Genomic DNA, 14,181 nt, shown 5'->3' on the forward strand with positions numbered 1-14,181 from the left:
ATATCATCTCAAATCCAATCTCTAAAAATTAAGTTCTCCCTTTCCCCAATACCTAGCTCCTTCTTCTGACTATCCTGTCTTTGGTATCATCCCTATCCTTTTAAATTAATTTTTCATATACAAAACTCTTTCTCCTAAAAGTTTTAATCTGTGGAGAGCCTATGGTTTAGTTGAGTCAATAAAGTCCGCATGTAGGGTATATCCAATCACTATGTGTGTGTGTGCTAAGTCGCTTCAGTCGTGTCCAACTCTTTGTGACCCCATGGACTGTAGCCCACCAGGCTCCTATGTCCATTGGATTCTCCAGGCAAGAATACTGGACTGGGTTGCCATGCTTTTCTCCAGGGGATCTTCCCAACCCAGAGATCAAACCCACGTCTCATGTCTCCTGTATTGGCAGGCAAGTTCTTTACCACTAGCACCACCATATATTTATAATAATCTGGTCCAACTTCTTCATGTTATAGAGAAGGCAAATGAGATCCAGAAAGATTAAGTAATAGATGTTGAGTGATCTGCTGATGTTCACATAGCTGATTCCAGAGAGAATCAGATTTGTACCTACTATCCTATGTTGCTTAGACCTTTTTATGGAAAGAAATGTTTTCAATGTATGAAGTATAGAGAAGGAGGAAGTAAGCCATTTGTCAAATAACCTCTTACAGAAGGGCAAGGATATGTATAACTATTTCATTATGAAAAATCATGTCAGGAAAAAGTTCTGTTAGTTTGTGAGAGATTGCTGATTGTCAAGCCTGGAATCAGGCTCTCTATTTTTTATATTTTAAAAGAATAACATATAGAAAAGTTGCAAGTGCAATAAAGATAAATTTTTCCCCTAAAGGTTTGATCTGATGCTCTATCATCTCTAAATAAATGAGTGTAGATCTCTTGCAAACAAGAACATTTTCATATAAACCACAATAAAACCATGAAAATCAGGAAATTAATATTGGTGCATTCAGTTCAGTTCAGTCGCTCAGTTGTGTCCAACTCTTTGCAACCCCATGAACTGCAGCACGCCAGGCCTCCCTGTCCATCACCAACTCCCAGAGTTCACCCAAACTCATGTCCATCGAGTCGGTGATGCCATCCAGCCATCTCATCCTCTGTCGTCCCCTTCTCTTCCTGCCCCCAATCCCTCCCAGCATCAGAGTCTTTTCCAATGAGTCAACTCTTCACATGAGGTGGCCCAAGTATTGGAGTTTCAGCTTTAGCATCAGTCCTTCCAAAGAACACACAGGGCTGATCTCCTTTAGAATGGACTGGTTGGATCTCCTTGCAGTCCAAGGGACTCTCAAGAGTCTTCTCCAACACCACAGTTCAAAAGCATCAATTCTTCGGCGCTCAGCTTTCTTCACAGTCCATTACTATCATCTAATCCTCAGATCTCATTCAGTTTTCACAAGTTGTCCCCATAATGTCCCTTATAGTAAAATGTTCTTTATAATAAGAGAATCCAGTTTAGAATCACACCTTGCATTTTACTTGTCACGTCTCTTTAGTCTCTTTCAATCTGAAACCGTTCTTCAGTCTTTGACTTTCAGGATCTTGGCACTTGCAGGATCTTGGCACTTTGAGGACTATTTAGGCTGGTTATTTCATAGAATGTAGGTTATGAATATTTGGCAGGAATATCATAGATGTTATCCTGTGTCTTTTTTCATCTTATAAGGTGGCACAAGATTTCATTTTGACCTATTACTATTGAAGTTCACTTAGATTACTAGATTCAGAGAATCAGTTTTTGTCAGGTTTCTCTACTGTGAAGTTACTCATTTTTCCTCTGTAATTAATAATTATTTTGTGTGAAGGTGCTTTGAAACTGTAAATATCCCTCTCCTGATCAAACTTTTATTTAATTAATGAACTAATTTATGTCACTGTGAGTTCATGAGTGTATTTTATTCAGTTGATCTATACTGCATTACTGTTGTTAACTTATTTGGATGCTTATCTTACCCTGAGTTAGCCAATGGGGTCTCCTTCAAGATGGCTTCTGGGTCTTTTTGACATGTCATTCCTCGACCATATTGCTACCTCCAATTTCATTCCCACGTTACAGAGATTAACCACATTTTCTCCCTTTTTGGCACCTCCCCTCTAACAGTGAAGAACTTGCCTATTATTATCCTAAATTTGGTCAGTCTCCCATATGTGGTTGATCTGCCATTTTCATTGACCCTCCGCCACCTCACAATTCTGTTTTGAACTTCACAACCATTTACGTGGAAGCCCTCCTCAGCCCACTTGGATTCCCGCGTTGCACAGCATGGTGCATCTTTTTATTGCACCTTGCTCAGGCATTGACACCCAGTGTTGGAGCACCGCCACGGTGAGTTCTGCTCACCTAACCACCATTCCAGCGCTTGGGCTCTGTCTCCACACCACAGTGTTTCCTCCTTTTACTATGGACATCTGCCTCATCCTGCTTGGACCCTGATACCCCTTATTAGCAATGCTCCGTTTCTCTTTTGCCCACTTTTAGGTAAAATGTTGCAAGATACACACATATTCTATACTCCAAATTTTTGGCAATATAGTTTGTGATATTGTAGTTTATCATTTTTTTTGTATTTGTCAATGAATGGACATTTTTAAGTATAATACAGTTGAATTTAGTAATCATATGCTTTATAGGTAACCATTTCTATCTCTTAAGAAAGCCTTCCCTACCCAGAGTTCATAAAGATATCTCTTATATTTTATTTTTAAATATTAGACACTTGTTTTCTCTGCTTAAAACTTGACTTCCTCTGGAATTTATTTTTTATGTATTATGCATTGGGGATTAAATTTCTTTTTCTCCCCCAAATGAATAACCAATTGTTTCAACACTGTTGAGTAAATTCCTCCTTACTTTAGCAATCTGCCATGCAACTTTTATTAAATATCATTTTCCATATATGTGAAGGTCTGTTTCTTCTCCCAATGGTCAGTTTGTCTCTTTTCCAGGAGCACACTAACTTAATGGCTAAAACTTTATAAGTCTCTGTACAGATAGAGCAAGTTCCTGTACTGTATGCTTTATCTGGTTAGATGGCTTGTCTCCTATGGGCTTTTGCTGTCCATTGTAAATTTTAGAATCAACTTATTAAACCTTTGGAATTCTGTTGCATTTCATTCAGTGTATTGGTTCACTTTGAGGAGAATTAGCATGTTGTAGTAGTGAGTCTTCTATTAGGAACATGGTATGTCATCCCATTTATTCAGGTCATCTTCCAATACTGTCTCCATACAGAATTTGCAATGTTTACAAGTTAATTCTTCAGGTATATTTTCATGTTGGATATTTTTTAAATGTTATTTTCTGTTTGTTACTGGTGTATAAAAACAGTTGATTTTTTTATGTGATTTATATTTAGTTACAATGAGTTAAATACTAAAATCTGTTTAGATGAAATGTCAGACATGCTCAAAAGCAGATAAATAAGATTAGAAGTCCAAGTTTTTACTCTGGAATTACTTTTGATGTTTTAATAAGTACTAAGTAGATAGTCATCTTTTTTCTTTTTTTTTTTTTTATCAGCTTTATTGAAATAATTTGCTTACCATAAAATTCACCCATTTCAAGAATTCTTTATAGCCACATAGGTGCTCAGTCAACACCACCATTGAATTTTTGAACATATTCATGACTCTTAAAAAGCATCCCATGCCCATTAATCTTCACTCCCCATTCTTATCCTGCTCCATCCTCAGCCCTAGGCAATTACTCATCTACTTGCTGTCTCTGAATTTGTTTATTCTGGACAGTTCTCATAGATGGAATCTTGTAATACATGGTTTTTTGTGACTAGTTTCTTTCACTAGGCACATAATTTGCAAGATTTGTCTGATTGTAGAATATATCAGTAGTTCATTCCTTTTTATGGCTGAATAATATTTCATTGTATTGAATGTATTACATTTTGTTATTCATTGGTTGATAGACACATAGGTTGTTTCTGATTTCTGGCTGTTATGAATAGTGTTGTTGTAAGCATGTACACTACCCTGGTGGCTCAGACGGTAAAGCATCTGTCTACAATGCGGGAGACCTGGGTTCGATCCCTGGGTTGGGAAGATCCCCTGGAGCAGGAAATGGCAATCCACTCCAGTACTATTGCCTGGAAAATCCCATGGACAGAGGAGCCTGGTAGGCTACAGTCCCTGGGGTCGCAAAGAGTCGGACACGACCGAGCAACTTCACTATATATCACTACAAGCATGTATATTATAAGTTTTTGTGTGGACATAAGTTTTCTTTTCCCTTCTGTTTATAGCCTCAGAGTAAGAATTTCTGGGTTATTTAGTAGTAACTCAACTTTTTAGGGAGCTTCCAAACTGTTTTCCAAAGAGGCTATGCTATTTTATGTCGCATCAGTAATGTATAAAGGTTTCAGTTTCTTCCTATCCTCCCTAACCTTAGAATTATTCAGTCTTTTAAATATATATATATATCTGTTCTAGTGGGTATATAGTGAAATATCATAGTTTAATTTGGAGTTCTCTCATAAGTCATGATATGTGCATCTTTTGTGTGTTTACCAAACTTTCATGTATCTTTGGTGAAAAGTTCTCAAGTCTTTAGCCTATTTTTAAAAATTGATTTATCATCTTCTTTCAGAGGCCTAAGGGCTTTTAATATGCTGGATACCATTTCTTTATCATATATACTATTTGCACAAATATTTTCTCCCATCATGAGGCTTGTCTTCTAAGTTGTATCTTTTGAAAAATTTGATGTAGTCCAGATGCTGATGCTGGTAAAGGTTGAAGGCAGGAGGAGAAGGGGACAACAGAGGAGGAGATGGTTGGCTGGCATCACTGACTTGATGGCCATGAGTTTGAGCAAGCTCCAGGAGTTGGTGATGGACAGGGAAGCCTGGCATGCTGCAATCCATGGGGTGGCAAAGAGGCAAACACAACTGAATGACTGAACTGAACTGATTTTTTTTTTTAATGGGTTGAACTTTTATTGTCATATTTAATAAATCTTTCCCTGACCTAAGGTTATGAGATTTTTTTCCCCTTATGCTCTTTACTAGAAGTTTTGTAGTTTCATTTCTTAAAATTTGGACTGTGATCTATTTTGAGTTACTAATTTTGTATGTTGTGAGGTAAATGTTTATACTCATCAGTTTATTTTTACATGTGAATATCCAGCTGTTCCTGCACCATTTATTAAAAAGACTTTTTTTCTCAGTGAATTGCCATGGCATATTTGTTGAAAATTAAATGACCATGAATGTGACAGTTTATTCTGGGCTATCTATTCTGTTTCATTATTCAGTTGTCCATCTTGGTGCCCGTATCGCACTATGTTGATTATTATAGTTTTATTTAAGTTTTGAAACCAGGTAAAGTCTTGGCAACATTAATCTCCTTTTTCAACATTGTTTGGATATTTGAGGTTCTTTAGACTATCATATATATATTTTAGGATCGATTTCTACAGATAAAAAAAGCAGTGTGAGATTTTGATAGATCACTTTGGGGAGAATTGCCATCTTAACAATACTGAGTTTTCCAATTCATGAACAAGAAATGCATCTTTGTTTATTTATTTAAATAATTTTAAATAAAGATGTTTAATTTCTCTTAACAGTATTTTATATTTTGAGTATACAGGTTTTGCATTTTTTAAAAATAATTTGTATTAATTTTGTATCACACCTCACAGCATTTGGGATCTTCATTCCCCAACCAGAGATTGAACCTGAGCCCCCTGCAGTGGAAGCTCAGTCTCAACCACTGGACCACCAAGGAAATCCCTGCATTTTTTTAGATTTATTCTTAAGTCTTTTATTCTTTTTTGCTACTATTGTGAGTAAGTGGAGATTTTTAAAATTTCATTTTTGACTTGTTTGTTGCTAGTATATAAAATGCATTTAATTTTTATACATGGCTCGTATCCTACAATCTCTCAAAACTTTCTTAATTTTATTAGCACTTTTTTTTTTGCTTGGTTAAGATAATCTGCATGCAGGATCATATTGCCTACAAATAAAGAGTTTTTATCTTCTTTTCCAATCTGCATGTCTTTATGTTTCTTGCCTAATTGCTCTGAATAGAGTCACTGGTACAGTGTTGAATAGAAGTGGCTAGAGCCATCATCCTTGCCTCTTCCCAGATGTCAGAGAGGGGAATGTATTCAGTCTTTCTCCAGTAAACATGGTATCACTTTTAGGCTTTTGTCCCAGAAAGGAAGGGTTATTTGACATTGAAGCAATCAACTAATGTATCATATTAAAATAATGTAGGACGAAACTGCATGATTATCTCAATAGACAAAGACAAAAAAGATAAAACAGAAAACAAAGGGTTTAAACAATGAGAGAGAGAGAAAAAGCTACTTTAGATATAGTGAAAAGGAAAATCTTCTCTGAGATGACAAAAAGCTGATCTCTAAACAACCTGGAGGCCTTAGTCACACAAAGAATAAAGGGAACAGGAAGGTGTTCAGCACTTGGTACTGCACTTGATTTGTTTACTTTGTAATTCCAATGTCTCCCACAGTGCCTTGCCCCTACAATTTGTTCAGACAGCAGATAGATAGTTTAGTACCTTGCTTTCTTGACAGTCACATTCTGGTCAAGTTACAGTGACATTTTCTTTTTGTTGTTGTTCAGTTGCTCAGTTGTGTCCAACCGTTTGAGACCCTATGAACCACATTACATCAGGCTTCCCTGTCCTTCACCATCTCCCGGAGCTTGCTCAAACTCATATCCATTGAGTCGGTGATGCCATCCAAACACCTCATCGTCTGTCATCCCTTTCTCCTCCTGCCTTCAGTCTTTCCCAGTGTCAGGGTCTTTCCCAGTTAGTCAGTTCTTCCATCAGGTGGCCAAAGGATTGGAGCTTCAGCATCAGTCCTTCCGATGAGTATTCAGGAGTGAATTCCTTTACAATTGATTCATTTCATCTCCTTGCAGTCCAAGGGACTCCGAAAAGTCTTCTCTAACACCACAGTGCAAAAGCATCAGTCCTCTGGTACTCAGTCTTCTTTATGGTCCAACTCTCACATCTACACATGACTACTGGAAAAACCATAGCTTTGACTAGATGGTCCTTTGTTGGCAAAGTAATATCTCTGCTTTTTAATAAGCTGTCCAGGTTGGTCATAGCTTTTCTTTCAAGGAGCAAATATCTTTTAATTTCATGGTTGCAGTCACTGTCCCCAGTGATTTTGGAATCCAAGGAAAGAAAGTCTTTCACTGTTTCCATTGTTTCCCTGTCTATTTGCCATGAAGTGATGGGACCAGATGCCATGATCTTTGTTTTTTGTATGTTGAATTTTAAGCTGGCTTTTTCATTCTCCTTTCACTTTTATCAAGAGGCTCTTTAGTTCCTCTTCACTCTCTGCCATAAGGGTGGTGTCATCTGCATAACTGAGGTTATTGATATTTCTCCCGGCAATCTTGATTCCAGCTTGTGCTTCCTCCAGCCCAGTGTTTCTCATGATGTACTCTGCATATAAGTTAAATAAGCAGGGTGACAATATACAGCCTTGACCTATTCCTTTCCCAATTTTGAAATGAAGTCTGTTGTTTCATGTCCAGTTCTAACTTTTGCTCCTTGACCTGTATGCAGGTTTCTCAGGAGGCAGGTCAGGTGGTCTGGTATTCCCATCTCTTTAAGACTTTTCCACAGTTTCTTGTGATCCACACAGTCAAAGGCTTTAGCATAGTCAATAAAGCAGAAGTAGACATTTTTCTGGAACCCTCTTGCTTTTTCTGTGATCCAACGGATGTTGGCAATTTGATCTCTGGTTCCTCTGCCTTTTCGAAATCTAGCTTGACCATCTGGAAGTTCTCAGTTCATGTACTATTAAAGCCTAGCTTGGAGAATTTTGACTATTATTTGCTAGTGTGTGAGATGAGTGCAATTGTGTAGGAATTTGAACATTCTTTGGCATTGCCTTTCTTTGGCGTTGGAATGAAAAGTGTCCTGTGGCTACTGCTGAGTTTTCCAGATGTGCTGGCATATTGAGTGCAGCGCTTTCACAACATCATCTTTTAGAATTTGAAATAGCTCAACTGGAATTGCATCACCTCTACTAGCTTTGTTTGTAGTGGTGCTTCCTGTGGCCCACTTGACTTTGCATTGCAGGATGTCTGGCTCTTGGTGAGTGATCATACCATCGTGGTTATCTTGGTCATGAAGATCTTTTTTGTATAGTTCTTCTGTGTATTCTTGCCACCTCTTCTTAATATCTTCTTATCCTTTGGAAACATATATTTTAACAATTGCATAATACTTTACAATATAATTATAAGAAATCATTTGAATGTTTTATTTATTTTTTTTTATTCATAGTCATGTTTCCTTCCTTCATGATTTACAACACATCTGGCATATTGTTTCATTGATTTGGATTTAAGGCTATTTTTTCCATTTATTCATATTCTATGATAGTTGTTGATTTTATACTATCTTTACTAATTTTTATTTAAGTATTCTTTTAACTTATTCTTCATTTGGTCATAAGTTTAGCTCAGAAAGGTTATAATAATGCTTTAATAGGTAAAACAATTCTAGTATGTGGCAAAATATCAAACGTGAACTGTGGATACTGAATATTGTTTCCTCTCTACATGAAAGAATGTAGACTCATGAACTTTATGTACTATTACCAAGTATTTAGCACTATCTGAATTGAGATTATGGGAAGTGAGTAGTATTAGAAAAAAGTCTGGAATTATGCTCCAGAGAACTGTCAAGGCCTTGTCTTATTTGCAAGTAAAATATAACAGGGTTTGAATTCCACTTTTAACTTCTTACTAGTTTTGTAATTCGGGAATTCGGGGTAACTTAAACTCAGTTTCCTCGCGTATAAAATGAGGATTATAATCATCATCTTGTAGAAAAGTGAAGTTGCTCAGTTGTGTCCAACTCTTTGCGATCCTATGGACTGTATTCTACCAGGCTCCTCCATCTCATAGGGTTGTATAGAGTTTTGTGCAGTACTTGATGCATAGTAACTATCCAGTAAATGAAAGCTATCTTTACCTTCTGTTGAGTCTCTCATAGTCCTGGGAGTGCTGGTGAGAGTGGTAGCAAAGCCTCTGAAGATGTTTACTTTTACTCTTGTCAAGAATTGGTCATATTCTTCAGTGAATATGGCTGTTTCGAAACTGTTTCTTGTCTACCCATGTGCCAAAAAAGATATGGCCCAAAAGGTGGTATTCTAAAGTAAATTAAGTTAAACCTTTTGTCATTAACTTATAGTTATTGTACTCAAAAATATAGTTGTAATTACTTTCTTTTCCAACTTGAAAGATAATTTTTTTTTCTTTTTCAAGAAAAAAAAAAAGAAATGGAACTAAAAATTGAACAGTTATAACATTGACAAGGGGCAGGATAGCGTTGTCTTGGGGGTAGCTTCCTAGTTGGTAGACTGGGAGTTTAGGGAATTCGGAAGGCCTCTGGAATATTCTAATAGGAATACTAAGTTGATTGTAAATATGGTTATTTTTAAGTTCAAGTATAAAGCACTGCCTTATAAATTATCAGAAGTGATTATTCCTGTCTCAGAATTCCTATCAGGATTTATACTCAAGGCCTAGTTTGAGTCCAGGATCTATCATTTGGGGCATGACTCTTACCCAGCACTGCTTTCTTCTCCGTAAAATGGGATAAGGCCTCCCCTGCTTGTTTCACTGAGTTACGAATAATCAATGAGGTCATGTCCATGAAAGTGCTTTGTAACTGGCATGACACCCTTTCATCCTGTCAGACCAGCCCTTTCTCACTCTTGTTTGGTAGGTCACTGGTGAGGGTGACATGATAACCCAGAAATCTGTACTGTACACTACCTCCTACGAGTGTTTGCTTTATACACATACAAGGGATTAGACAGTGGTAGACTGTTGATATTTCATCCTTTAACTTGTTTTATTTATTATAAAAGTAATACACATTTATTGTGAAGAAACTAAAAAATACAGATAAGGAAAAAATAAAAAATAAAAGTTACCTGTACCTGGAAGAATAATTACTATATTTATTTTTGTATAATTTTAAAACAAAAATTCAGTTACACAGAACATAATGTTTCCTGTTTTATCACTTAATATATAATATTGTATATTATTCCCTGAAACTTAATTCCCTTATATATATTTTAGTGGCTATGTAGAATGTAATGACATGCTTATGGCTAAATATGTGTACATATCCTCTTTTTTTTTCTTATTAGGAAAAATTCTGTACTTAGAATTGCTACATCAAGGGGCATACAACATTTTAAGAAATACAAGTTTTTAGCTTCATTGAAATGTAATTGACATAAACTGCACATATTTAAGGTATACAGTTTGATAAATGTTGACATACGTGTATACCCATTAAATCAGCACCACAATTAAGATCATGCTCTTTTGTAATCCCATCTTCCTGTGACTTTTCACAACTATTCCCAGGCAACCACTGATCTATTTACTCTCCCTGTTGATTAATTTGCGTTTACTACATTTTTATGCTTGCAGAATCACACACTATTTTTTTCTTTTTGTCTGGGTTCTTGTACTCAGCACAGTTATTTTGAAATTCATTAATGTTGTTTATATCAACAGTATATCATTTTTTGCTGTTGATTGCTGAGTAGTAAATGTTCCATTGTATGGATGTACCATAATTCATTCACCTATTGATGGGAATTTGAGTTGTTTCCAGTTTTTGGCTATTAAAAATAAAATTGCTTTGGACATTGGTGTAGAAGTCTTTCTATATATGTAAAATATTTGATATTTATTACCACATTTTTTGCTGGGAAGGTTACGTAGGTAATATATTGAAATAGACAAAGCTTAATATGAAACTAGCATTTTTTTTTTCTTTTTAAGAAACTTTGGAAATATATCTTTGGGAGTATTTAGAATTTTTAGATGTAACTTTATTGGATTAACTTGATAGAAATTTGAAATTAATAGGTTACTAAGTGCTTCTTAGCAACTATCAACCTTTTTCACAGTTTGTTTTCTTGAATCATCTACTTGTATCAAGTAAATGTGTTGTCTAAGAAGCAAAAATCTGTTGCTTGCCTTTAGTGGTAAATTAGTATTTCATAAACAACTCATATTTCTCTGTGAAATGAGTCTATTGAACTTGAACAAGAAAAAATACTCAGAGAAGTTTATAGAACTTCACAAAAGATACTCCAGAATCTGGTTTGGAATAGATGCCAAACTCTTTTTTTCCTTTTCCTAAGACACTCACTAGATTGAAGGAGGAGCGGGAATCTGAAGACTCCAAATGACATCAGAGTTACTTTTCAGCAGCCTTCTCAGTTTCCTTTCTCAGAAAGCAGAGACTCCAACCTTGGAGATGGACGGTGAGAATATTTTTCCTGAGTTCTTAAGCTTAATCATTGTGACTTCAGTATATTTCAGACAGTCCTTTTTTAGTTATAAATGAGCTTATAGTTACTAGATTTGTGTTTTGTGCTTTATCTGTGCAAATAACTTCTATTATGCAGTGTGTGTGTATGTGTGTTTTTAATTGAATAGGATATGATCTTATAACTAAGGAACTTATAGGGAAAGAATAAATATAGGTAAATAAGTATCATCAAACAATAGGAAGAGGTTAAATACCATAAGAAAGACACACAACATTCTTGAGAATTCAGAGGTGTGGATTACTTCTGGAGAGAGTAATTGAGATGCTTAAAAGAACAGCATTTCTGTTAATGATGCTTTTGTTTTTTTTACCAGAAAAAAAAAATTGTTTTTTTTAACCAGAAACCAGAGAGAATGGACAGCTAATATAAATAGCAATCTGATTTCAGATAAAAAGTTAATTATCATTTGGAGGAAAAATAGAACTATGTTTGGTTTTTGTGGGTTTATTATAGTATAAGTCAGTGATTACTTTTTGAATTATATAAAATGGTTACCTCTTCCAAGGCAGATAGTAGTATTTTAGCATTTCTGAGAAGTGATTTAAAAATCTGATTAAATTATTACAAGTAGATTGGCAGTGCTGCAGAAAGAGATAAGTGAGTGGCTTACTCTCCTAGGACTTACCTACTTGTTTTCTAGTATAGCTACAACCTAAATGAATTTGTCATGTCTTAAGTTCTTGGACCTTACGCTACTTATACATATGGACAGAAGAACAATAAGTAAACAGGGAAAAGGCACAGTGACTGATTATTGTGCTCATAATTAGTTGTGAAGAGTTCAGCTAACTGAAAACTCTGTTTTGGAAGAGAGATAGCGGATAGATTATCCTAAATTCATGGCGTTTTATGGACCATGATGTTTCAGTAGGGGGATGGCAGCTTTGAGCCAGATTTGTTCTCTACCTGTAAGCATCATATGGTTGGCACAGTGATAATACTAATTCCTTTTTCTTCACTGTTTTAATTATGTTCAGAAAATCTAGTGATGAGGTTTTTCTTTTAATTATTCTACTTTTATTTTAATTAGTGTGTGTATTCTTCCTTGTAATTTAGGCAAGGCAATCTTTAAAACATTATACTTATTAAACAAAAACACGATAAAATTATTAGTGGTTATTGGTTGCTAGTCATTTTTTCACATATTCACTTATCTTTTTCCTCAACCTAACTTTTATTTATAAATATTCAAAGTTCTTTTACTCGGGTATAATTATGTGTTGATATCTGTTTGATAGTCTGAAATATGCTCTTATTATTTGTAGAAACATAGTTGATATTAAATCCTAATTCTTGATTTTTATTTTTTTTTAAATGAAAATTCTAATCATTCATATTCTTGTGACCATCAAGGTATAATTATGTCTTGTTTGTTGCTCTTAATTTGTCATCACCCTTGTTTTGTGGTAAGCTCCAACCACTTTTGACAGTTGGTAAATAAATTGTTATAGCCAGATGGTAAACATACATAGCCAATAAATTGTCCTTGAAAAAATGACCAAATTTAGGTCTTTGTTCTAGATAGCAGATAGATTACTTAGAATACACAGTGAACAACTTTCAAAGCAATTAAATTTGAATTATTAGTGATTATCTCTGTCATTTATATATGTTTTCAAATATTTAAGATTTTAAAAATAATATGTTAAGTGTATTGTTTCTATAATATGTCTTGTTGAACAGTTTTTCCTTTTGAATGAGGAACTCATGGCCAAATAAGTTTGGGAGAAGTTGAATCATATTATAAAATACCTATTCACTAGGCCTTCCATTAGCCCATGGACTATCAGTCTCCAATAAGGAAGATCTTGAATATATCTAATATATGACACAATAGATTGAAGACTCTGAACTAATATATTAATGTTTCATAAGGTTTTATTATGGTTTGTCTGTAATACAGCTCCACTTTGAAACTAGTCATGTTATATTTTTAAGTATAGTAATGTCCTAAATAAGAAGTCAAAGAGGATGATTAGGAAAAAAGGAAAAGTATTTAATTAATAATAATGTAAACCATATGAAACATGAGTGTTTATAAAGCTTCTTAATGTCTTAGATCAAGATTTCACCCTTTATTGTATTTTAAAGGGTTCCATGTATTTTCTCTGCTCTGTTCATCTTAGTGTGTAACATATATAAGCTAATTTTGATAAATATTGATAATATAAAAGTTAATATCTTGGGTAGAAGTGGATTATTGGCCATAATTCAGTTTAGCTTGAAACACTGAATATACTCATTTTCTAAGTAGAGTTTTATTGTTATATCTCATGATTTCTCATTGGGAAGGGTGCTTTTTTGTACATTATTTTTTTCCTAGTTTGGTTAAATTGTTGATGACTATTTCAACAGATGTCTAAAGTGTTAAAAACTTTTTTGTCATGTATAGTATCTATATGAAGAAACAAAAATGTGAGCCAGTAATTTAGCTGATTGTAATAGTTTGGGTTACCAGGTTGGATATGAGGCTAATTGTCAACATGGGAAATCTTCCCTGAACTTTATAAAGCTTTATTTAACTTTATATAGCTCCTTAAAGTAAGGTTTTTAAGAAATACTGCTTTTAAAAAGTATTTAAACTTCTACACAAAGGTTTCAGTGAGAAACCTTTGTATTTGCTATTGGTGAAATCAAGATCAGTCCAGAATCTGGGTGAGTCATTGGGGTTGATTGAATTTCATTGCCATTAACTAACTTGGCTATCTCACTTATGCTTCCCTGGTTTCGTGGATGCCCTGGGCAAGAAAATTTGGATGTTCCGCTCAAATAAACCATTGTTAGTTCCCAACATA

General features: G+C 34.8%; 1 protein-coding gene across 2 annotated transcripts in view; it reads left to right on the forward strand.

The window, feature by feature from the left end:
* The first annotated feature begins 11,208 nt into the window (after positions 1-11,208).
* Positions 11,209-14,181, forward strand: part of NRIP1 (nuclear receptor interacting protein 1) — a 55,338-nt gene continuing 52,365 nt past the window's right edge. For both annotated transcript variants that reach the window (XM_027547812.1, XM_027547726.1), the window contains exon 1: positions 11,209-11,317. The gene's annotated coding sequence lies outside the window, so the exon portion shown is untranslated. The remainder of the gene's footprint in view (positions 11,318-14,181) is intronic.

The sequence above is a fragment of the Bos indicus x Bos taurus genome, chromosome 1 (genome assembly GCF_003369695.1).
Source record: "Bos indicus x Bos taurus breed Angus x Brahman F1 hybrid chromosome 1, Bos_hybrid_MaternalHap_v2.0, whole genome shotgun sequence".
Lineage (NCBI taxonomy): Eukaryota > Metazoa > Chordata > Mammalia > Artiodactyla > Bovidae > Bos > Bos indicus x Bos taurus.